A 26,312-nucleotide genomic window follows, 5' to 3' on the forward strand; every position below is an offset into this window, starting at 1 on the left:
GAGCTTCTTCTCTGACCAATCCGAGACCCCGTTGCCCGCCTCGGGCCCTCGCCACGCCTCCCACACCCTGCCAATCCGACTGCGGTTGTCAAGGCAACAGCTTGGCGCCAAGGCACGGGGTTGACGTCAACGGAGTCAGTGTGAGGGGGCCCCCAAGCAGGGTCTGGAAAAAAGGGGGATGGGATGTGGGTGTGAAGCGATGCAGCCCCCCCAAAAGAAATCGGGGTGAAACAGAAATACCTACTATTGATGCCCCAATGCAAAATCTAAGAAGAAAAGGGAAAAAGGACGAGAATATATTTGTCTAAAAACGGGAAAAAGGAAAAAAAAACCGTGAAAAATCGAGGCAAAAACAAATACGTTGAGGTCTAACCACGAACGATAAAGGTGGAAGAAAGGAATTTTCTGCCTGCAAAACCCAAGCACTAAGCTAATTTCCTTAATAAACGAAGAGCGATTGGAAACCACCAAGTGACAGACAAAGGCAAACCAAAAAAAAAAAAAAAAAAAAAGGGAGGGGGGCAAAAGAGATCGCAAGTCACAGGACAATACTAATGGCTGGAAGAATCATGACTTGACTCGGCACAGAGAACCGCCAACCTGAGATACCCGGTGAAGGCGGTTTATGGCAGTGCGCGGAATCGCATGCTGTCAGCCAGCGTTGCACGAATCCACCGCATAGAATAGCAAGAAATCGCAAGGGGAGTGAGCGGGTAGATTACCAAGCCTGCCTCTGATAGAAGAGATTCCTGTCTCCGGGAGAAATAACGGGGGTATCGCTGCCGTAAAGGACTCAGATCGCGATAGATTCAATGAAATAAAACCGCGTTGCTGAAGTGCGTAGAAACGGAATGGTAAGTTTGGTTTTCTCTTCTTTTTCCTTCTCATTTGTTTCTTTGTTAAAAATAAAATAGAAATGTGGGCGAAGCTTCTGGAATGATGTGCAAGAAAATTTTTAGCTGGTTACCTCTAGGAAAAGAAATGGGGGAGGGGAAGGCAGCCTATGGAAAGATGATTTTGGCTTTATTCTCCGTGACCATGAATTTCCTTGGCAGATAAACGGTATTTCTTCCCTGGCAGTAAAAATCGATGAATTATTAAAAGTTTGTTAATGTGCTATTGATGGAACCCTTTCTCGGCAAAGGAATTTAGGTAAAGGAAATAAGCACAGGTGTGCCACAGACTAATTTCGGGGGTATTTACGCAGCGTCCTTTCTTATAACCAAAAAATGTATTCTGCAGGACAGAATTGGATTCTAGTAAATCCACACAATTGTATTTTTGTGTGGCTGCTAAAACTTCGGGTCGTATATTTTTATTGGACACATAAAATGCAGTATTTTCATTTTAAACGGGGGGGGGGGCGAGCCACACAAGATCGCGGTCTGCGGATTAAAAACAGTTTTACCTAAGAGTACAGCAAATCTGATACCTCGGATTTTGATTTTAAATTTGTACTTAAAGAGTTATTCGTGATTGCTGGCTAGATAGAGACGTGTTGGGCTGGTGCACAGCTTACGCAGTTTTAAATCCCCGGACCTTAGATAGGCTTTCTCTCCTCACAGAGCCATATAAGCATAACGTATGAATGAAAATACTGTCCCTTCCTATTCAAACGCTTGCAGTGAAGCTGAATACCATACTATGCATAGATCTTTGAATCTGACTATTCATTCAGCTCAACAGGAGAGCTTAGATCTCCACCGAGATCGGTTTTGGAGCCCCCAAGGAATCATGTCTTGTTAAAGTTTTCTGGGTGGGGGGTGTATTTTAACGGATGGGCTCCATCCCTTCTATCTGCAAAACCAGTTTATCTCTGGGTCATGGGTCATGGATTCTCTGAGAATTCGGTAGGCTGTAAGAGCTCCCACAGAGATAGGACTCCGTTTCCTCAAGCTCACTAACCCTCCATACTGTAATCAATCTCTTTTCACCAACTCCATAGCCTCACTATACGCCTTTAGCTAACATACATGTCATGAAGACTTCCTTTTGACGTCTCTGAAATTGCATGACAATTTTACCAATTCTCTTCATGCTTACTCACTCAGCATCTAAAATGCAACAGTAACAACAACCCTCTCTATTGTCTCTTGTTTGCAGGGTCCTCATTCTCCTTGGCCTCTTCCCCTATCCTAGCCGACCCTCCTTACTCAACCTCTAAATGCCTCAGAACATGGCCACCATTCTTACACAACCTCTCCCTAGGTAACCACATATTTTCTAACCTAGTCACAAGGTTTAAATGCCTAGTCATACACCAGCAGATCCAAATTTTAATCCTATGCCACAGAACTCTCCATACCCTCCCAATCCCGTGTATTCGACAGTCCACATGCAAGCCAGACGTTTTGTTCATACATCTAACAAGCAACTCAAAAGCACCCAAAAGCAACATGTTAGGTGCCAGGGATTGACGCAGTTTGGTATACTGCTTGCCTAGCATGCATGAGTTCAATCCCCAGTTTCCTTTTTTTTCTTTTTCCTCATCTCTAAAATCAGGGTCAGCTGCTGTAGGCGAAAATCTCACAATCTTTTATTTCTTTCAGGATATCCCACTGACTGTATCCAAAACACACCCCAAATTTGTCCCGCAGAATCCCACCCAGTTTTCCTCGTGAGTTTCCTCTGCTCCAAACTCTTCCTTCTGACGCCCCCCCCCCACACTGCACTGAACTGATTTTGGAAGGCACGCAGAAGGATGTTTTGAAGCAAATGAAAGGTTTTCTCTCCCTGAGTTTGAGTTACCTTCTGACCCCATACTAACCCCCACCAACAAAATGCAAACAGCCGTGGTACCTCTGGCTCTTGAAACAGCGTCAGATAGGGTACTATCAAACCCATTGATCTTTTCCTTAGGCTTTTATACCTGAAGAAAACTGCCCTTACGGAGGTTATTAGAGATTCTAATATTCTAATAAGCATTGGATTTCAGGACATTTTTTTTGATTTTTGTATTTTTGTATTCCTAATGGTAGGGATGTCACGCACACACATTTTGTTTCTATAGCAGGAAGACACTCATGTGTCTGTCTGAGCCTTCTGGTCTGCTCCATTGGCCCATTTGCCTACCTCTGTGTACTAACATACCGTATTCATTAATACTGATTTGTGGTGCCTTGACCTCTGAAGGGGCTGCTCCACCCGTTGGCTTTCTAAATGCTCCCGGATGTCCCTCACCTTGTTGCTTCCAAATGAATTTTCACATGGGCTTGTCGAGTTTGATGAAATAGCCTCCCGAGATTTGCATTCATGTTTTATTAAGGCTAGAGAGTAATTTAGATAAGGTGGCAAATGTCACGCTATCAAATGCCTTCATCTCTGTATGTTCGTATCCTACAGATATGAACAGGCTCATGTAATAGGTTTTTTTTTTCCTTTAAAGGTCCTGTTTGCCTTTAGGAGGTGTTTTTCCTCCATTATTGTGGGTCATTTCTAATTGGTTATTTTGTAAAAAAATAATTTCAGATTTATGAAAGTTGTCAAGATAATGTAAAGATTCCTGTTGCTATTTTCCCTGGATGAGAACATCGTAACAGAACCTTGGCACAGGACACCGTCAAGAAATCAATACTAGCACAAAACTTGAGAATACAGACTGCGTTTGGATTTTATCCATCTTTCCATTAATGTCTGTATCACAAACAAGACTCCCAACACCACACACACACACACACACACACACACACACACACGCTCACACTCTCTCTCACATATACACAAGCAGGACCCCCAACACTACACACACACACACACACACACTCTCTCTCTCTCTCTCTCTCTCTCACATATACACAAGCAGGACCCCCAACACTACACACACACAAACAAACAGAACCCCACAATGCCATACAAAATACCAAATACATACACAAAAGCAGGACCCCCAATACCACACACACACACACACACTCTCTCTCTCTCTCTCTCTCTCTCTCTCTCTCTCTCTCTCTCTCTCTCTCATATACACAAGCAGGACCCCCAACACTACATACACACAAACAGAACCCCACAACGCCATACAAAATACCAAAATACATACACAAAAGCAGGACCCCCAATACCACACACACACACACACACTCTCTCTCTCTCTCTCTCTCTCTCTCTCTCTCTCTCTCTCTCTCACATATACACAAGCAGGACCCCCAACACTACACACACACAAACAAACAGAACCCCACAACGCCATACAAAATACCAAATACATACACAAAAGCAGGACCCCCAATACCACACACACACACACACACACACACACACACACACACAAATAGGACTCCACAACATCCCCACACACACACAGAGGGCCCTAACACCACATACACACACAGGACCTCCAACACCACACACACACAGGACCCAACACCACACACACACACACACACACACACACACACACACACACAGAAACACAGAACCCCTAACACCCCCACACACACACATACACACACACACACACACACACAGAACCCCTAACACCACATACACACACACAGAGGACCCCTAACACCACACACACACACACACACACGCACACAGAACCCCTAACACCACACACACACATACACACACACACACACACACACAGAGGACCCCTAACACCACACACACACACACACACACACACACACAGGACATCCAACACCACACACACACACACACACACACACACACTGTCTCTCTCTCTCTCTCTCTTAGATTCAGACTCTCAGAGTTTCTTAGCATTCCTCACTTTCTATAAACTTGGCTGTTAGGGTTGTACAAAGGGAAGTAAGGTATAGAACATGTCTCAATTTGGATTTAGATGATGTTTTTGTCATGAACTGACCTGCTTTATACATTTTTTGAAGGGAATATTGGCCATTGCTGTCTGTGTGTTAGTGTGCGAGCTGGTGAGCTAGCTGGCAGTGAACTGGGTTTTCTCGTTACCTGATTGTCTTTTTTATATATTTCCCAGGGATTTTTAAAATGTTAACATTGTTAATCACTGGGTTTTTTTTTTTGTTTGTTTGCTTATTTGTTTTGTTTGAAACTCGTTAACAATCGTATCCCGGCAATGAGACGAAATAACTCTGATTTCAGACTAGAGAAAAAGGACAGTCTTATCTTTGCCATCAAGTACAAAAGTCCACTGTGGATATTTTGGCAGAGCCTCTTTATTGGAGGTTATAAAATTCCTATCTTAAAAAAAATTATACCATTCATGAGTTTAATTTTATGGCTTCTCTATATTTGCTGCAATTTGATGATTTCCTATCTACTAAGGATGTGAATGCCAGCAGTTTCTGAGGTTAAAATGTGTTTACATTCCTAAGCCCTACTTAACCGTGTCTATGAGAGTCTGGTTTATACACACGTGCAGCTGGATATCATTTTTGTGTCTCAATTCACACATTATTATTATTATTATTATTATTATTATTATTAGACTGTCCTTGTCTGGCTTTGGTATCAGAGTTATACAAGCCTTATATAGTTCACACTTTTTATTAATATTAATATTATTATTGTTATTATTATTATTATACTGTCCTTGTCTGGCTTTGGCATCAGAGTTATACAAGCCTTATAAAATTCTTTAGATTGCACTTTATCATCTTTTTTTCCAATGGGATTATATTTATTATTGATACAGTTCTTGGTTGGTTTTGTGTGTGTGTGTGTTTGTTTTTTCTAAAAGTGGCTTTTGATTCTATGGACCACATTCTTTCTTCATTGTCATTTAATTTGCTCTTGATTTCGTTCCTAGTTATTTGAGCTCCTTTTTTCCTAGCTTCTTGAGTTGCATATTTATCTCATTTATTTTTATTCTCTCCTAATTTTTAACATATGTATTGAAGGCTATAAATTCTCTTCCAAGTGCCACTTGAACTGGATCCCACGTACCTCATCGTGGTTCAGATCTGCACTTTGTTTCCATTAGTGGCGTAAAGGAATGCATTTACGATTCTGAATTCTACGTAAAAAAGAAATGTCTTTTGAATGTAGATTTTTAAAACTCCACTGCATTGCAGTCAAATAGAACTAGTCTGTGAGATTTGCCATTTCTTAAGGCTTCTTTTAGTTTAAGGTATGATTGATTTGAATTGTTTGAGGTGTTAGACAATAAACAGTATTCTCTAATTGCTAGGCATTAACTTCTGTTTACGTACATAAGGTTAAGCTTCTTAACTGTGTTTATATTGCTGCTATTTTTTTTTGCTCTATTTTTGTCTGCTTTATCTATCTATTCTAAATAGTTCTAATTAATATAAACCGGGACGCCTGTGCTTTTATCCATTGCTTCTCGCAGCTTTTGCTTTAAGTAGTTCAAAGGCACATTGTTAGGTGTGAACAAGTCCAGAGTCCTTCTGTTAAGTGACACAAGGGAGCGGATCTTTTTACACTTGTAATTACTGGCATATTTAGTTAATATACCTTTTCCTTTCCATTTTCTCCTCTCCAGACTTTCTATTGAGTTGGTCGAGTTTTCCTTACTGTTCTCTATTTCCTTTGTTGATTTAGTGCATTCTTCCACTCAATTTCTGTTAATTCTTTAAATTCTTAATTTACACACAAATGTTAAAAAAAATACTAAATGTACTAAAGTAGAAATTCTGGCACACCTTAGCAATGCGTTGCGTTTCTCACTTCTAACATAATGGATGGTAGTTACACCTTTTGCTTGCTTGTTTGTTCAGTTAGCTTTGGCTTTTTGTTTTGTTGTTTTGTTTTGAGACAGGGTCTCACTTTGTAGCCTTGGCTGTCCTGGAACTCCCTATGTAGACCAGGCTGGCCTTGAACTCACAGACATCAATCTGCTCCTCTCTACCTCCTGAGCACTGGGATTAAAAGCATGCACCATGGCACCCAGCTAATTATACACCTTAACTCCCAGCCACCCCCAGATCCATTTTATAGTGGAAAATATTAATCATATGGGCTGATATATTGCTAAGTCATTCATTCTTAAGTCTCCCTCCTTCCTTCCAGGTTCATTTCCCCCCCCTCATTGAAACACCTTTAAAAGACATTTTTGAGTAACAGCATAGCCAGGTAAGGGTTTAAAGATCCTGCTTATATGTTTTCTCTTTGTCCTGACAATATTATTCCTTTGTCACCTAACACCAAAGATGAAGTCAGGTATAATGCCTCTTTCTAAGGATGCTGTTTTTCTCCACAGCCTTTAGAATTGGAATATCAGTGATCAGTTTGTGGGGGGAGTGTCTTCCTTCTACTCTGCAGAATTCTTAGCCAGTACGCCCTTAAACAGACCTTTACTGCTATTTCATTTCTATTTTTCTGCACCTATTAGAGTATTATAATAGTTTCCTTTTTGCTAATGAAAGCACCTGGATGCTTTTTAAAATTCTGGCTTTTAGATTTAGGGTTTTTTTAATGCATGTTTTGCCTGCATGTATGTATTTGCATCATACATGCCTGTATTTGCATCTGAGGAAGCCAGAAAATGGCATTATATTCCCCCTCAAACCGGAGTCAGAGATGGTTGTGAGCCTCCTGAGCAGGTGCTGGGATCTGAACCTCTGTCCTCTGCAAGAGCACCAAGTGCCCTTCACCTCTGGACCATCTCTCTAGCCCGACTTTCAACATTCTTGAAAAGATACAGTATCCATAAAATCTTCATTTATGAGAGAGACATACAAAACACTCTAGCTTAAAACTGAAAAAAATATCCATTGTCATTAAATATCTCTATCACTAGCATATCCTAAACATTATTATAAAATGTCTGTATCATTCCAAATTTATACTAACATAGACATTAGCTCAGAGTATGAACTCACAAACTTATGGGACCACATCAGTCCAAAGTGTTTCCATTTGGGCTGGGAAGATGGTTCAGTCGGTAGAGCTCCTATAAGTATGATGTTCAATTCCCAGCACCAACAGAATAAAAAGCTGGTCACAGGACCTATTTGAATCCCAGTGCTGGGGAGACAGACAGAAAGATCCCCGGGGCTTGCTGGCCAGCCAGTGCAGCCTAATTGGCAAGTTTCAGGTTCAGTGGGAGAACCTTGTCTCAAAACATAAACTGGAAAGTGATTATGGAAGACAACAGACAATGACCACTAGCATTCACCTGCACACACATGTCCAATCGAGCATGTATCATGCAATACGCACATAGTATTGTCTTCATTGCTTACAACAGTTGTTGCTTCCAAGTGTACAGTGACCTTTTCCTGAGGCAGTCCGACCTGTGACACCACAACAGGCAGAAAGAAGGCTCCAGCGGAGGAGAACTCAGCTCTTCCCTACCGAGTCTGGCGCTGAAGACATTCGAGGAGATGTAAAGTAATGCTAGCAGGTAATCTTTCGTTTCAAAAAGTCTTTTTTACCTAACGTGTTACCCTGACTTGTGATGGTTCGATCACTAGTGTTTTAAATTAGTAGCTGTACATTTTAAATGGTTTGGCTTCTTGCCTTTTAAGGTAGGTAAGAATCGGTAGGTAACAACTGCATATGTTTCTGCCATGCAGTGGTTTGCTTTGATATACACTTGTGAACGTTCACGTTGCTTTCTATAATGGTTATATGTATTTATACGTCTGTAACAAGACTTCCCTGCTCTACATCCACACCCATACATTGTTTTTTTTTTTAACAGCCATTCTAGAAGGTATGAGGTAACAGCTTGTAGTTTTAGCTTGCCTTCCTCCCATGATTACTGTCACTGAGTATGCTTTCCCATACCTGATGGCGCCTGCTGATAATAAACGGCCGTTGGAGTCCTTTGTCGTTGTCATCTTAGAATTCCTTGGGTGGGGGAGAGGAATGGAATATTATTGAGTTGTGAAGAAAATCCAAAATCACGAAATCTGCAAGGAAATGGATGGATTTGGAAAATATAAAGTCAGTGACCAAAAACTCAGGGAAAAACCAAGCACTTTGGTTGCCATGTGTAGATCCCAGCCTATAACCTATCCATGTGTGTGCAAAGCAAAACAAAACGCTTTGGTTACCTATAATGTATATATGTGTGTGTGTGTAACATACGTTAATTACTTTTGTATACATATGTACATATGCACACATGTACAGATATAAGTATGATTATAGTATAATATTAAGAAAAGTACTATCAAAGGGTTATAACAGGTGATGAGGAAGGGTAAAAGGCCAGTAAAGGACACTTGATTCATGAAAGAGGTTATAAGGACAACCGTTTTTCTAGCTTATAATCTGTCCTAGGTGTGTGTGTGTGTGTGTGTGTTTGTAAGTTCATAACAATATGTACTGGACAGTGACAGTGTAAAATCCGAGCAAAGCTGGAGGACTTCATCGTGGTCTCTCTCACTGTATACAAGTTCACGGGGATGGATAGTGTTTGGGACTTGGCTCGTGTTGGGATGTCTTCCTTCAACATGCTGTGTGATATCTTAGTCAGTGAGGTAATAAGAATAAAGTGACTTTATTTTATTTTTTTTCAATTGTTTGTGTTGCTGCTATTCAGTTACTTATGCATTTAGGATACTAACTCCTTGTCAGATACATGGCTTACATGCGTTTTCTCTCATTTCCTACGTGGCCTTTGCGCTGTACTTTTCTCTATTGTGTGGAAGCTTCAAACTGGTTTTCTAACCAGCCCACCCTTTTTTCCTTTGAGTTAGGTATCAAACATTTTTTTCTAATTGCCCAAAAGATGACAAGTCTCATCTGGAATTCAAATCTTTAGTGCATTTTTAGTTAATCATTGCCTGTTGTATAATACTTATTATAATTTTTTTCCACTAGGATTTCAATGACTATCTTGAGCCTATAGGTCACACTGCATAGTGCTGATGTTTAAATCATAATTTTCAAATCTATGAACATGAGAAAAACTTCCATTTGTTTATATTCTTAGCTTTTATCAGCGTCTTCCAGTGTTCACTATATACATCTTTTACCTGCTCTAATTTACTCCTAAATACTCTTAAAGATGATACTGTAAACGGAGCTGTCTTTTTTGGTTGTTTTTTTCAGCACGCATATGCGTCTCACACTCACACACACACACACACACACACACACACACACACACGAGATGCCAAGTGTGCCTTGGTATGTAAGGTCAGAGGACAACTTTCGGGAGTTGGTTCTCTCCTTCCACAATGTGGGACCCAGGGGCTTGAACTAAGATTGTAGTTGCGCCTGGCAGCGATTGCTTTGAACCACGGAGCCATCTGATTGGCCCGGGTTTCTTGATTTCTTTTGCAGATAGTCTATTATTGATGTACAAGGTACTGGTTTTCCATTTTGATTTTGTACCCTGCAAGTTTCCTGAATTAATCTATTAATTCTGGCAGGCTATTTTTATGTTGTCTTTAGAGTTTTCTATATCTAAGATCTTGTCAACTACAAACAGATCATCTTACCTTCTTATTTTCTAATTTCCATGCTTTTTGTTTTCCCTGGTGTTATTGTTCTAAGTGGGAATGTCAGGATCATATTGACAAGACATGGTAAAAGAATGCAGTTTTTTTCTTGCCAGGCATGGTGGCACACACCTTTAAAATCCCAGCATATGAGGCGGCAGAGGCAGGAGGAGCTCTGTGAGTTCAAGGCCAGCCTGGTGTACACTGTGAGCTCCATGACATAGAAAGACCTTGTCTTAAAAAATTGCCTTGATTCTTAGGGGGAAAGCTTTCTGTATTTTGTTTTATCATCATTATGTTACTGTGGGTTTACCAAAACTGGCCTTTGTTGTGTTGAGGTGCACACGCTACTACACTTAGCTCTCTAGTCTTTATTCAGAAAGGATGTTGAACTTGGAAATACTCTCTCTCCATCTACAGAGCTATGGGTTGGTCCTCTGCTATTGAAGGAATATGCCTATGGCACAGAGCGTGACTAGTGACTGTTAAGACACCCTCCCCTCCCCTTGACCATGATACATAATCTTTTAATGAGCTAAACTTAATTAGCTGATATTTTGTAGAAGATTTTTGCCTCTGCGTTCATCAGGAAAAGTCACTTTTATTTTCTTGTAGTATCATGACCTGGATTTAGTGTTAGCATAATGCAGGCCTTGGGAAATGAGTGTGCAGGCATTCCCTTGCCTGCAGTATCTTTGAACGTCTCTGAGACATGCTAACATTGCTTCTTCATCGAATAGTTAGTTGGATTTACACCTCAAGTCTTCGCATCCTGAACTTTTTCTCTTGGGAGGCTTTCAATATAGATTCAACCTCCTTAAAAGTATTTGGTTAGACTTTTCTAGTTCTTTATTAAGATTCAGTCTAATTGTGTGTGTGTGTGTGTGTGTGTGTGTGTGTGTGTGTGTGTGGTATGTCTGTGGTGGTGTGTGCTTGCACAGCACGTGTGAACATGAGTTCCATGTCCAAGGAGGCCAGGAAAAGGTGATGGATCCCCTGCGGCTGGAGTTACAGACAACCGTGAGCTGCCTCAGACTTTCAGACAAGCAGCAACCACTGAGCATCTCTCCAGCCCCAGCGTTTTAACTTCTTAGTAAAACTACAGCTGCCCCTCTACTGACAGTGGCACTATGTTCAAGTAAGCCTTTCCATTGTAAAGTGAAAGTATCTCAAACTCAAAACAGTTTAGAATACTTGCTGCACTTGCAGATGACCTGGGTTCAATGCCCAGCGCCCATCCACATGACAGCTCACAGACATCCCTCTCTGCTTCCTAGGGATCCAAAGGCCTCTTCTGGACTCTTTGGGCACCAGGCATTAACGTGTTACACACACACACACACACACACACACACACACACACACAGGCAAAACACTCTTACATACTAAAGCAATTAAATAAAAATAGCTTAACAATGTGAACACTGTGAGATGTTTGTAGCTTAGTAGTTGTCTAGTCTGCACAAAGCCCTGTATCTGACCCCCTAGTTCTACACAAAGCTATGTGTGGTGATGGACACTCATAACCCAGCAATTGAGAGGTGGAGGCAGAATGTTCAGAAACTCATGGTCATCCTTAGCTACACATGAGTTCAAGTCCAGCTTGGGCTACATGAGACCCTGGCCCAAAAGAGAAAAAAAATTTTTAAATTTAAAAAGAAGGTATCTGTTGTTTAGCCTCCTGCTCATGTGGCTGATCGGGAGTGATGGCTTCCTGCCCAGATTCCCTAGAGAGCATCATAGCACATATTGGTACCCTGGGAAAAAGATCAAAATTCAAAATACAATTGCCAATGAATGCAAATTGCACTGCCTCAGTCCTAGAGTCAGAAATAAAATGCAAGTCAAGTCTTCATGAGTCAGGAACCACTGATATCAATAGACAGAGCCCACATAAGTAAAAGTGGATACAGCTGTCCTCCAGTCAATATTTGGGCCCCCACTACTGATAAGGGCAAATGCCAGGTCATGGGTACGGCTCCTTTCAAATGGAATTAAAGTGGTTCCCATGTGAGTTCATTTATTCAATTAGCTATGTCTTTAGAGTTTTAGTCTCTAGCTTAGAAGACACATCCAGTAAGTAAGCTGACAGATAAACTTACAAAGATTATGCTAAACACTTAGAAGGAGAAGGAAGAGGAGGGAGGAGGGGGAGAGGAGGAAAAGGCAATTGGGGAGGGTGTACTTCTACAGCAGACACAGAGTAATCAACACACACACATACACACACACACACACACACACACACACACACACGAGGAAGGGAAGCTAAGACTAAATTTTAAGAAGAGCCAGGTGTGGGAAGAGCAAGAGCATTCCAGATGGATAAAATTACGATGTACAAAACCATAAATGCTAGAAAAATAAACAAAAGAATGAAGGAAAAGAAGGAAAGCAGGCAGGCAGACAAACCACTGAGAGTCTGGAGGACAGTGTGGGGCATGAAGTGGGACCCATGAGATTGTGCGGGTGTGGAAGACTGAACAACTCATCAGGAGCCAAGGCCAGCAGACTTGCCGTTCAATTCCAAATATAAAGACCCGGGGAGACCGGCTCAGTGGCTCAAGCATGGAAATCGGAGTTCAAATCCCCAGGACCACCATAAATGCTGGGTGGGCATGGCAGCATACCTATAATCCCAGCTTGGGAAGCAGGGATAGGGTTCATCAAAGCAAGCTGGCTAGCCACACTAGCCTATCAGAGAGCTCTGGGTTTGCTTGAAAGGCCCTGCCTTCATGAATAACATGGAAGATTGATGGAGGATGACTGTGGATAGCAGCCTTGGGCTTCCGTATGTGCACATGCAAACGCACATATATGCACACGCACGTGCACATGCAAACATGCACACACACATCTTCACACATGCAAATATGTACACACATACATGCGTGCACACATATGTGCACATGTGACCCAAACACGTATTCTCACACATGCAAACATGTACACACACACACACGTTCACATGCACCCCCCACATACGCAAATATGCACATACACAAACATGCAAAGACACACACACATGAAAATGAAAAAATAAAAATGCAAAGAAAAAAAGAGCAAAAGCTATGGAAAATGTAATCCTAAAGTCCTAAATATGGCAAGGGGTGTCCGAATACCTTTAAATAAGGCCTGACATCATCCATCTTAAGATGATTCTGGCTGTTCTGTGGAGGGTTGGAGACCAGAAATATGAGAGAGGAGGAGGACAGGCCAGACACGAGGCAGATAGAGAACAACAGACTGAGCAGAGTAACAGCAGAAACAGGGAGAAGCGAACAGCGTCAAGACGTTCTTTGAAGACTATATAAATAAACCCTGCTAACGATTTGTATATGTGTGGCAATATAAGAGATCAGACATTAGCCCCGTGATCGCGTCTGGGGAGATTGGGTTGACAGAAGCTTTATTTAGTGGATATCTGAGATGCAGGACACAGGCGAGGCATGAGAGTAAGAGGTCTCTGGGATGTGTAACGGCTGAGTTGCTTACTCTACAGTAAGTGGAAACCTTAAGTGGGGACTCTGGAGGTCTCCCCCGGAGCTCTGGAAGTCCTCAGGACTAGCTGGCTCGGTGCTTAAATAGTCAGATTACAATAAACACTAATTTACAAAATAAATAAACAAGTTCTTGGGACTGTGTGTGTGTGTGTGTGTGTGTGTGTGTGTGTGTGTGTTTGGTTGATACATAAATTCATATGCAGATTCACATCAAGTTCCTCAGTAATGAAAAGCCAAGCAAGTTTTTTCTTTCTTTCTTTCTTTCTTTCTTTTCTTTCTTTCTTTTCTCTTTCTTTCTTTCTTTCTTTCTTTCTTTCTTTCTGAGGGGAAGGAGTTTTCTTTCTTCCTTCCTTTTCTTTCTTTTTGTTTTTTTTTTGTTTGTTTGTTTTTTTTCAAGACATTAGGACAGGTTTCTCTATGTAGCCCTAGATGATCTGGTACTCAATCTGTAGACTAGGCTGGCTTTGAGCTTGCAAGAGATCCGACTGCCTCTGCCTCAAGAGTGCTGGAGTTAAAGACACGCACCATCTCTGCCCAGCCTAATGAAGCTTTCTTAAAGAAAAAATTTAAATTTCGTGTTTTTTCACTGCTCACGGAGTTACATAAGCTAAAGCTAAACATTCATGGTAAAGGTATCAGATTTTCCCACAAACACTGCTGCTAAGTCCAAATATTAAAGAGTACTTCCTGGGACTCAGCAAGATGGCTCACCAGGTAAAGGCACATAGAGAGAAGCTTGGTGACCTCAGCCCCAGCCTGTGACCCACATGGTGGAGAGTGAGAACAGACTCCGTCCTGCAAGTTGCCTACCGGTCTTCACATGTGTAGACACAAGCACACCTGCACGCATGTATGTACACACACACACACATGTATCATGAGATGTCAGCTAAAGAATGATTAATAGAAGGGAATCAGACCCCTTTGAGGACCCGTCAGCCATTTACAAACTGGAGAGTTCAGAGAGCCACAACTTCCGGCGTATACCACGGGAACCCCCACTAGGTTGCTAGCACCCAAATCCCCCTCATGCCTCGAAATCTACCATAATATCTAGCCATTCTCACATGCCAGTGCTCTAGGACATGGTGAGAACTAGGAGTATGGCTTCCCCACCCACAACGTTGGCTCACTGGGGCGAAAGAGAAAATCCAGAGCTAAGGGAACGGGAGAAGACAACAGGGAAACCACAGCTAGACGTGGAACTGTCTCGATGCCTCCGCATGGTAGAAGGAGAGAACCAACTCCCACATATTGTCCCACCTGTACACACGTCCCACTGCAAATAAATAAATGCACAGGCTAAGTAAAACACGAATCAGAAAGTATAAATATAGATTTGGAAATTTTGATTTGAGAGTCTCTGCCTCAGTTCTTAGAAGGGACTGTAATTGAGAAACATATCAGTGTCACCCTTGGGCTTCCACGTGTTTGAACACGCACTTCAAACATGTACCCACACATAACTTTCATCACTCACACACACCTAGCAGCCCCCTCTAGAATGTATGAGATAAAAATGAGTATTGAGAACTTATGTGTTAGGTATGCATCAACATATATATATATATATTGCAGTTAATCCTCAGTATTTGAGTCAGATAACCCCACTGACATTTTATTTTTACTCTTAATTATGTGCACGTGTGTGTGTGCGCGCGCGCGTGAGCATTCAAGTGTGTGATACCAAAGGAGAGGGAGGGAGCCCTGGTTCTGGAATTACAGGCAGTTGTGAGCTGCCCTTACCTCTTAGCCCTCTTCCCCCACAGTTAGGCACTTCGGACCCACACTAGTAGGGGAACACTGTTCATTGAAGGTCCCAGCAAGTGGCTTTTAATCTTAAATGGATCTTCTTGAGCAAATGCCCTGGAGGAGAGTAAAAAATAATAGCAATCACATTAAAATTTTACAGCGGGTAAGGCCCCTCTTGCACGGGGCTCTTTACACAGGTTGTATTTAATTATTGTAACGACCCAATGAGATAATTGTCCTTCCCAGGCAGCTTTCACAGGAGCAGTGAGCACTGAAAGATTAGCGTCTTTTCTTCTCCTCCTTTTTTTTTTCCCCCTCCAGGTTACAAGTTAGCAAGGATGGCAGGTCTCAGAATCAAACCCGAATCTGCCAGATGTCTGAACTCTTCAATAACCACTGGGTACATTTCTAGGCTATTAAATTTGAAAGCCATAATGAAATGTTATCATCCTGGAAAGGTAGATACTAAGAACTTGGCAATGTCAAAGGAGAGCTTTCATCAAAATGTGCTCCAAGCCCTTGTCATTTTATAGACAACTTGCTTCACCCTTCCGAGGAATAATTCTCATGCATTATGCATTTTAACAGCAGCAAAAGAAGAGAGAGACATCTTAACTACGCAGCACAGGCATTTTAAACCCCAAGTATAGCTTATTCCAAAGTAATCAAGCTAATATCGACAGCTGATAAGTGCCAGGAAAACCTCTAAGGACTTAATAGCTGTTAGCTTATCAAATCCCCACGACACCTGTCTACAGCAGGTGCTATCAGTAAATCCTATTTTCCAGAGGAGGACTGGTACAGAGAGGCTGGGTCCATGGGTCCAACCGCACATGGCTTGATGGTTAAGTAATTGACCACCATTCAAACCCAGATTGTAGGGCTGGAGGCATGGCTCAGTAGTTAAGAGCACGGACTGCTCGTCTAGAAGATGGGTTCAAGTCCCAGCACCCACATAGGCAGCTCAAAACCACCTGTTAGCTTCCGCTTCCGGGAATCTAATGCTCCCCCTCCTGCCCTCTGCACTCAAGCATGCATGCATGTATGTATTTGTATGTACACACACACACACACACACACACACACACACACACACTTTAAAAACAGCCCTTAAAAAAAGAAGGTACTGTAGGTGCCACAAGGTCTGAAAATTTGCCATTTTGGTTTTTACCAAAAGAATTGGCTGATCCCCCATCCTCAGGATTAAATTTTTTTAAAATCCCTTATTTAAATGTTGGGGAAGTATTCAAAAACAGGTCCCTTCCCCCAAAAGGGAAGAAAAGGCATGACTTGAAATGGTGACTTTAGTGGGAGCAGAAACTTCCTTCCAACTTTCAAGGAACAGATAATTCATCCGTTCCACAAAGCATGCCAAGGCCTAGAGACCAGTGGAGTTCTTCCCAGTTTATTTTAATTAACTGGTTCACAGAGGTTTACAATCCCCAAGTGATTTTAACTGGAAGGAACTCAACATAATGAAAATAACAACAGCTGACAGTTGTGCAATGTTCTCTCTGCTGCCAGGTACTGTGCTTACACAGAGACTTCTAGCTAATCCCCCTGACAGCCCGAGAAGGGAGCATGCCATTGTTACCCATTTCTGTGCTTGAGGCCTTGGTCTCAAAAAGGTCGAGAAAACTGCCCAAGAACCCTATCAGCTGGAAAGAAGTCGGGACTCTAACCCATTTCTACCTCCTCAGATTATGCTCTGAACACTGTAGCATTTGGTTATATTCAAATAAAACTGCATGGATTGAGCAAATGCCTCATTTCCAGAGCTGAACAGCCATTGTTGAAAAAAATGTTAACTGCCAAAATTATCAAAATGATCTTGGAGGATGAAGGAATAAATTCCCACCCACTGCAAGTGAGCAAATAATTTTGTGTTATAAAATCATAAAAGGGGGAGGTTGCCAACAATATTTAATACCATCATTTTTCTCCCCAAACACAGGATCCCAGCTAGGGGTGTGGATCTGTTGGTAAATGTTTGCCTAGCATGTTCTAAGCCCTGGGCACAATCCTCAGCACAACATACAACCACATGTAAATGTAAATGCCTGTAATCCCAGCACAGCAAAGGTGGAGAAAGACAAGGGTCAGGTTTGCCTACAGAGGAAGTTGGGAGACCACACTGGGCTAGAGACCTCTTTAGACAGGTAGAGTAGACAAGAAGGCTTAGTGGGTAATAGAACTTTGCTGCCAAGCCTGATGACCTGGGTTTGATCCCTGGTCCCCACATACTGGAAGAAGATACCGATCCCTGAAAGCTGTGCCCTGGTCTCTGTTCACACACAGGCATGTACCCACATTCATTCACACACACACACACACACACACACACACACACACACACACACACACACACACATACACACACACACAGTTTTTTTTGTAAGATTCCTTTCTAAGAACAGAGATAATGAACTCAACTCACAAATAAAAACATCACAGAGCTCGATTAATAGCCACTCAAATACTCGTCCCATCCCAAACCTTGTATGTCTCAGTGGACTTCCATAGAGTTAGAGGAACCATTCTGAAGTCATGGAACCTGGGCTAGGATTTTACCCTTTGCTTCATGTTTGTTTTGAGAAAAGGTCTTACTATGTAGCCCTGACTTGCCTGGAACTCTGTGTAGACCAAGCTCGCCTCAAACTCAGAGAGCCTAGTGCCTTTTCCTGCTGAGTGTTGGGATTAAAGGCATTTCCCATCACACCCAGTCTGGTTTTTTTTTTCCTTGAGAGTACATGAAGAGTTGGGTGAATGGATAGATGGATGAATAAAATTAAGAATCCTTGAAGGAAATGGAGGGCCAATGTTTCCAGCCAGATGGACTCGGTCTACGCAATCATTTTCTCTCCAGGTAACTCATTTAACCCAGAAACTGGTGTTCCCTGCAAACCATGGCCCAAGAGTCACACGACCTGGCAAGGGAGAAGGCCTGGATCCAAAGCCAAGCCAGGTAGAGAGCTAAGTCGGCATCCTTAACAGGCCTTCTCATCAGTAGATTACAAAATAGCAAGCGTGTTCAGTGGAGGCTAAGGAGAAATGGGTCAAAGAAGCCAAAGTTAAGGGTGACCAGACCCTCTTCTTTCCAGACACACTCAAGAGTAACTCACCCGAGCTTCCAGCAGTGCGCTTCTGAACTTTTAAAACATTTAAGGGTAGTCCCAAACTCCTGGTGAGCTGGCTGGTTTGTTTAAAGAAGTGATGACAAATTGTGAAGACGCCATTTTTTTTAAATGCATGGAAGGCCCAAAGACAGAAGGGTGCCTCCCTGGGGGCTGGAGCCACAACCCACACAAATGGGCTGATGGGAAGGTTTTTGGGTTTTTTTTTGCGTTTTTCTTTTTCCTGTTGAGGGGTAGATGGGAGTACTCTGAAAGTGAATGCTGGCGATGGCCCACAGCTGATCCGGAAACAGATCAGCAGCAAGGAACTACCAGCCCATAAACTTCCTTAAAACAGCAACACTGAGTTGTATGCTGGGTGCAGTTTTGATTTCCGTGAATCAAATGTCAATAAAGCCACTTACAGGTCAGGTATCTTGGCTAGCCTCTTACAGGTTTTTCTCTCCCTCTGGCCCACGCTAATTAGGAACACCAAGTTCCAGGAACACATCAGCCGTGCGTGGGTTGTGGGGGAGGGTAGGAGAAGGCCCCGGGGGTTTTACTGTTCATTTTGGTTCCAGTATCTTTCAACCCTTAGGGAATCTGGGCTGTGCAGTCATCAAGTGAATCCTAATGGAGTCAAGGGCAGACACCTGAGTCGTCTACCTGCTTGGATGCCTTTGAGCTCCCGGTCCAGGCAGTCTCTGCGAGCATGTAGGCCCACTTTGCCCATCTCTTTCCAAGTCAGGCTCCCGGTGTTTGCACAAGTCCGTTGCTATAGGCTACTCATGGGTTCCTCTGTGGAGGATGGGCAGTGGACAAATGACTCCGTGTATTAGACCCAAGAATCTGAGGTTCTTTGAGAGGCATATTTGGGCGTACTCCTTTCAAAATACGTGACCTACAATCCATTCAAAGTAAGTTCCCAGTTTGGAATTACTTTTAGTCATATTTTCAATAGATTTCATTATGTTGGAGAGGAAAAAGGCACATACATGATTTTTATGGCTCTGAGAGAGGGAGTAGACATAGGTTCCATGAAGTATTTATTTCATCAACATTGGTAATTGGTAGGGAATAGATGTTCTGTGACATGTTTCTCTCTCTCTCTTTTTTAAGACAAAAAATCTGATGTTGTTCAGGCTAGCCTCAAACTAGCTATGATAGCCAAGATGACTTTGAACCTCTGATCATCTTGCCTCCCCCTCCTGAGTCCTGGGGATCCAACTGAGGATTTCATTCATGCTAGACAAGCCCTCCTGTCAACTGAACTGCATTTCCAACCCACTCAATAAGTCTTTTCCCAGTGACGGGCTTAGCGTTGAAAGAGTCCAGTGTCTAAAGCTACTGCTAGGTGAATGGTCTAATAGAGGAGTTGATAGAACTGAAGTTGCCTTTGCTACAAAGCAGTCTAGTGTGAGGGCTACTGCTTCCAGATTTAGCAAATGAAAAGAGAAACACAGACTAACCCAGCTAAATTTGAATTTCAGATAAACAACTTAAAACACACACACACACACACACACACACACACACATGCAAGAATGTCCAACTTGGATATACTGGCTGTCCTGTATTTTGTCTGGCACCCTAAAGCAACTGTTAAGTCTGAGGGGGAAGACGGCTTTTCTCCTTTTAGAAAAAAAGAGCTGGGGGAAGAAAGAAAACTGTACTGTAGTGGAATTTATAAATAAGTACCTCCAAACAACTACACAGTCAAAGGACATCAGGAGACCGTGCCCGACAAATTGCAATTTATAAAGCTGTGCCGTGTAGCGCGCTTTTATCATCTTTTTAAAAACAAACTTTAAAGTGTGTGTGTATGAGACAGAGAGAGAGAGAGGGAGGGAGGGAGAGAGAGAGAGAGAGAGAGAGAGAGAGAGAGAGAGAGAGAGAGAGAGAGAGAGAGAGAGAGAGAGAGAGAGAGAGAATATGCACAGGAGTGCAGGTGTCCCTTGGAGGTCAGAGAGATCTGATTCATCTGGAGTCTGGGGTTACAGGTAGCTTTGAACTGCCCAACATGAGGGCTTGGACGCCAAGCCAGGTCCTCTGTAAGAGCAGTAAGCACTCTTAACCCCTGAGCAACCCCTCCAGCCCTTATTTATGTCGCCTTCATTGAGAGCTCCCATACAGTAGCATGGTTCATTTTTTTGTCTCATATCCTCATTAAACATTGAACGTTCATTAAGTTTGTTGAGACCCGATGGTATGCTGGTCAGATTTTCTCCCCTCCACACACAGACTGCCTGGATGGAGAGCTGGAAAATTTCAATCCCTGCCCATTCCTTAGCCTTCCTTACCCACTCCAGCTGTAGTTTCCATGGTAATAGAATGAATCCGACTCGGGCTAACAACAGCTAACAGCTCTTGAAAGGGACTAAACCAGAACAATTGGAGTCTACCTAAATTGGTGGGGGAAGGGAGTTCTCTCTGAAGCCCTAACTAACCAACTGCAGGCTTATGCAAGAATTTTGCTCATCTCTCAAGAATTGCGGAAAGCTGGTTATGTGACTCTTCACAGACCCCCATAAAGTCACAGATTTTCATTCCGGAAGCTTCTATCAACCACAGTGGCGTTTACTTCATGCACGCTTACCATTTATCAATGCATTTAGTCTATGGTTCTATCAACGAGGATTAGGGAGTGGGGTTTTGCACGTTAGACAGTGCTGGGTCCACAGGATGCAACTGTTATTAAAACAGATGTGGTGTCTCTTCTCTTATTTCTCGAGGTACAAAGGGAGCTATTATATAAGGAACATATACTAGGGACTGGGGGATGTAGAAATGAATTAAAATAAAGCCAAACATTGTGTTACATGGAAATGAGCCTGTTGGGATTGGAGTGAGATCAATATCAAATGAATAATAAAAACACTCCCATACACTGAGCAATGTTTGCAATGTCAGACACGGTCTTAGGCAAGGAGGACCGTACCGGTGAACAAGATATATTTACCATCTGTTCTCACAAAATTTACTGTCAATGGGGAAAAAGAGAAAAAAATACATAAATGACCTGGGATCTAAAACAATATTTTAACTTCAAATTGGCTTCAATAAAAAGGAAAATTTATTGACTGGAGTAAACGAAAATTCCAGATGTATAGTTGGGGTCATTAATAGTCATAAATACAATCTGGCCTCAGCTAGATGCCTGGGTAGGTAAAAAGTCCTGCCCACTCAAGCTCACAGTGCATTTTAAAAAAGGGGAGAGGGGCCTGTGATGAGCATCTGTAAGCCTAGCATTTCTTTTGGCAGGATGAGCAGCAGAAATAAGGGACTCTCCTGGAAGCTTGCTGGACGTTTAGCATTAGGTATGCAGAGTGCAGCACGGTAGAAAAAACAGAACAGACTGTGTCTCAAAAGCAAAGTGGAAGAAAAGAACCAACTGTCAAGAGTTTCCCTCTGGTGTCTACAAAAAACACTGGGCACATGATCCCACTCACGCATACATTCAGCCCCTCTCCCTCCACCACATATAATTTCTACAATATTCTGCCCAATACTCTTTGCTTCATGTGACAGTTAGAATTAGACAAGGCCTGGCCACTCCATTCTTAAGCCATGCCTACTCTGACTGGACTACAAGACGCTTTCTCAAAAACAAACAAGCAAGCAAACAAACAAACAAACAAAAATCAGGCTATGGCCTGTGGGCCATATCAAAACAAACAGTGGATTGCCAATTCCTTCCCTCATCAGACACTGAGATAATGTGATCAGCATGGTGCTTTGTTATGAATTGTTCTTGCCTTTCTGGTTCACCATCCCATTCATAAGGTATATAGATCCTTTCCTAGATAGAGGGATGAATGGATGGAATGATAAATATTGTGGTCTGGTTCACCACCCCATTCACAAAGTAAATATCCTTTCCTAGATAGAGGGATGAATGGATGGGTCGATAAATATTGTGGCCACAGCATTATAAATACTCAGTGTGAGTCAAGGTCTTGTTTCTTATTATGTTAGCCTCTGTTTTCTGGACAACTCTATGCTGGGTCACCAGTCTGGACTATTCATAGTCTCTGGACTTTGTCATTTGGACAAGACTGGGAGAGGAAATTGTGAAATAGTGAATTAATCAAGGTCACGTCTTTGTCTAAGGATCTTAGACAAGTTCTTTGGGTTTTGTAAGGTTTTATTTTTATTTATTTGTGCCTGTTACCAGGGATTGAACCTACGACCTCATACATGCTGGTCCAGCACTCTCCCAGTGAGCTACCTCCCACAGTGGTCCTTGTAATGTTTTCTGAATTGAAAGTCATCCTCCCAATTAGATGATAAAAGCCTTAGTGTTGAGGTAATCACAACTCGGCTGGTTTTATTTTCTGTATTGGATCCCTGGCAGATTAGATTCTCTCTCATGGTTTCTAAACCCCACCTTGAATCCCCAATCACATTCTTTTGGTCTCTCCAGGATTCTATCCACTTCTGGGGGATCCACATGGATGGAGCTGATGTCTTCACTTCCGGTAAAAACAAAATCCATCTCATCACTCCTCCCCTTAAATCAATTAAACAGGCTGGTGCAGCAAGATAGCTCAATGGGTACCGGCACCTGTGGACCTCTTATCTCAGCCTCCCCAAAAGCTGGGATTGTCCTTCTTGCTCTTGTGTGCCTGTCATCCCAAGGTTGACATGGGGAGTCCTTTTCAATCACTCTCCGTCTTCCGTGCTGAGACAGGGTCTGTCATTGAATCTGGGCTTCACTCATTCAATTAGACTAGCTGGCCAGTGAGCCTTAGGGATCTTTCTGTCTCTGCCTACAGTACTGTAATAGCAGGTCTTTGTCACCTTGACTGGTTTTTTTTTTTCTCATGGACGTTGGGGATCTGAACTCAGGTCCTCAAACTTGTACAGCAAGCCCTTTGCCACCTCTCCCAGCCCTTCCTCTGACTTTTGAACCATTTTCAAGTTTCATGGATTCCCACAAAGAAAAAAAGCAAACCAGCTCTACTTTCAAAACTTAAAGTCTTTCCTGCTAAAGAGGGGTCACACTCTACCTCCTTCTAGAACTGAAGTGTCCATCAGGCTGTGACTCCCCTCCTCAGAGGGTCATCTTAGGGACCCAGAGCAGAAACATAGATGTTGTCCCTGTCACACCTGGTATGTCCCGTCAGTCACCAGCCTCCTGATGCTGTCTCCTAAAATAACTCTTTCCTCATAGCTCACCTCACTGTTTCCAGTGTGGTGGAGGCCACCACAACCCCAGCCTGAATTCCTGCTCCGTGTCCCAGCCTCTGGCATTTGTACCCTTAATCCATTCCCCGTGACCTTTCTGAAATGAAAATCTATGGTAGATCTTGTACATAGGTCTCTGAGGCTTTTTTTTTCTTAAAGCTAGAAGCCCAGTTTGTCACAACACCTCAGGAGAGACCAGAAGGCCTTAAAAGCACACGACATTTGCCCAATTTGGAAGCTACGTTCTTATGAAAACCAGATTATACCCCCTTAGAAAAATACACCACTGTGAATTTATGTATATATTTATGTATTTGCACTTTGATACAGATACAAGGTCATGATAGGGAAAGTTTAAAAAATGAGTTGAGTTTATTTCTTTAAAAAGGTAGTCACATTTTTATTTATTGTGTGTGTGGTGGAGGAAAGTGTACATGCTTGAAGGAAGTCAGAGGACAGTTTGAAAAAGATAGTTTTCTCCTTTCACTCTGTGGGTCCTGGGGACTGAACTCAGGCCATCAGGCTCGGTAGCAAGTTCCTTTACCCACCGAGGCCATCTTACCATCCCCGTGAAAATATTTTTACGATTTTATAACTTAACTCGGGGTACAGCAAGAGTCTAGTTCAACAGGTGAGAATTGGGCCCATTTTCTGTGCTGGTCACTATGAAAAACATAGAGCTGTTGCACCTTCATCAAAATGAAGTCTAGGTGGCCAAGCCAACCTCTGAAGCTCTCCAAGCCTGGAGTCACTCAAGTGGAGTGACCTCCTTGCTTCCTTCCTGGATCTGTGTGTGATGCTGGTCACGGCTGTTTCCGTTGCTGGGGAGAGCCGTATCACGTCTAAAGAACTGGTTGCTTAGTCTCTGAACACACATTCCTCAGCTCACATTTTCTCCTGGACTACAGCCAGGTCTACCTGCTGCCATTCCTTCCCATTGAAAACTCTCTTGTCAAGGTTGACAGTGACCTCCATATTGTCACCTCCATGATAATTTTCTCCATCATCTACTGGACCTTTCAACACTAGCTAGTCCAACTGGCCTATCCCTGCCTTCTGTTTTCTTTTCTTTCTTTCTTTTTCTTTTTGTTTTGTTTTGGTTTCACTTTGGTTTTGGGTTATTCTGTCAGATTGCTTCTGGATCCCAACAGCTTCTCTTGGGCCAGAAGCATGCTTAAGTCCAAACTTAAGGATTCTAGTGTTCCATGGAAAATTACCCATTGCTGTAGGCTATGAGGGACTCGGGGTTCCATTCATGGTCAACATCATATGCACCAGGTCTTCCTCACAGATATGTTCACTTACAAATACGTGTGTGTGTGTGTGTGTGTGTGTAGTATATACATGTACACATACCCACCCACACCCATGCATACAACAAAGAAATGAATGTAATCTCAAAGTTAAAAATTAAGTAAATAAAAGAAGTTAAGCTTGACCTGATCTCATACAAATTTGCAAATTCCCGAGAAGGCACACTCACGGTGAAACAATGATAATTCCCACACATATGGAATGCCAACTGTGGGCCGTTTGTATGTGTTTACAAAAGTAGTGCAGACTATCTCCCTGTCTCAGTCCACTGACAGTCCATTAGGGCCACAGTTACCTAAAAAACAATATGTCAAGAATAAGAAAGTTCCTGGGAGCTAAGGAAAAGCTCTATTGGTTCATAGCCAGGGAAGGAAGTCGCTATCAGGATCAGATACAACCCCGTTCAGCTGATCAATGACGGCTCGCCTCAGTGGACACGCTTCTGCAAGCCAAACAATTGCTTTGCTTTGGAGAGCCGAGCCCATCAAAGATGGACTCAGTCTGATAAACACGCCTCTGCATGCCAACCAATCCGGCGGGGTCTCACTCCAGAGACTACACTTCTGCAGATGACGTCAATGTCAATCCCTTTCTGCCTTTGAAAGCTGGACAACACTTGTCCTCTGCTGTCCCCAGACCCTTGTAGAACAGTCCCACGCTTCACAGAGACCCCTGATTAGCCTAGCTCTCTCTTGTGGGAAGAAATACATTGAATATTGTCATTTTGTAATTTCATATATTTAGCTGGAATTATTATTAGTTAGAGCCACCAAAAGAGAGAACCTAAAGACCCAGTCACTTAAACAGCAGAAATGTAGATCATACATAGTTCTGGAGGCTCAAAATCCAAGATCAAGATGCTGATGTGAGTCTTCGAGGCAGATGCTGAAGCTTCTAGGTCCTTATGTCTAGGCGGATCATTACTGGGAAGAAGGGAGCTTATTAAGGGAGAGAGAGTTAAAGGGGAGGGGAAATGTATACTGTCTAGCCTGGTTCCCAGAGGGAGAGAAGAGGAGAAGTGAGGTCTGCAATGTCTTTTCATGGCTCATTAGCATAGTACCCGCCTCCCCGGGTTCCTTTAA

General features: G+C 42.6%; 1 protein-coding gene across 5 annotated transcripts in view; it reads left to right on the plus strand.

Moving 5' to 3' along the window:
- Positions 1 to 106: 106 nt before the first annotated feature.
- The window catches only part of LOC101837563 (ubiquitin carboxyl-terminal hydrolase 29), a 204,056-nt gene continuing 177,850 nt past the window's right edge, over positions 107 to 26,312 (plus strand). For 2 of the 5 annotated variants that reach the window (XM_040734000.1, XM_013124948.3), the window contains exons 1-2: positions 107 to 854; positions 8,156 to 8,311. The gene's annotated coding sequence lies outside the window, so the exon portion shown is untranslated. Of the gene's footprint in view, positions 855 to 6,975; positions 7,039 to 8,155; positions 8,312 to 26,312 lie in introns of all 5 variants that reach the window. The other 3 variants (XM_040733998.1, XM_040733999.1, XM_013124949.3) reach the window with 3 other exon arrangements.

The sequence above is a fragment of the Mesocricetus auratus genome, unplaced genomic scaffold (assembly GCF_017639785.1).
Source record: "Mesocricetus auratus isolate SY011 unplaced genomic scaffold, BCM_Maur_2.0 Super-Scaffold_100037, whole genome shotgun sequence".
Classification (NCBI taxonomy): domain Eukaryota; kingdom Metazoa; phylum Chordata; class Mammalia; order Rodentia; family Cricetidae; genus Mesocricetus; species Mesocricetus auratus.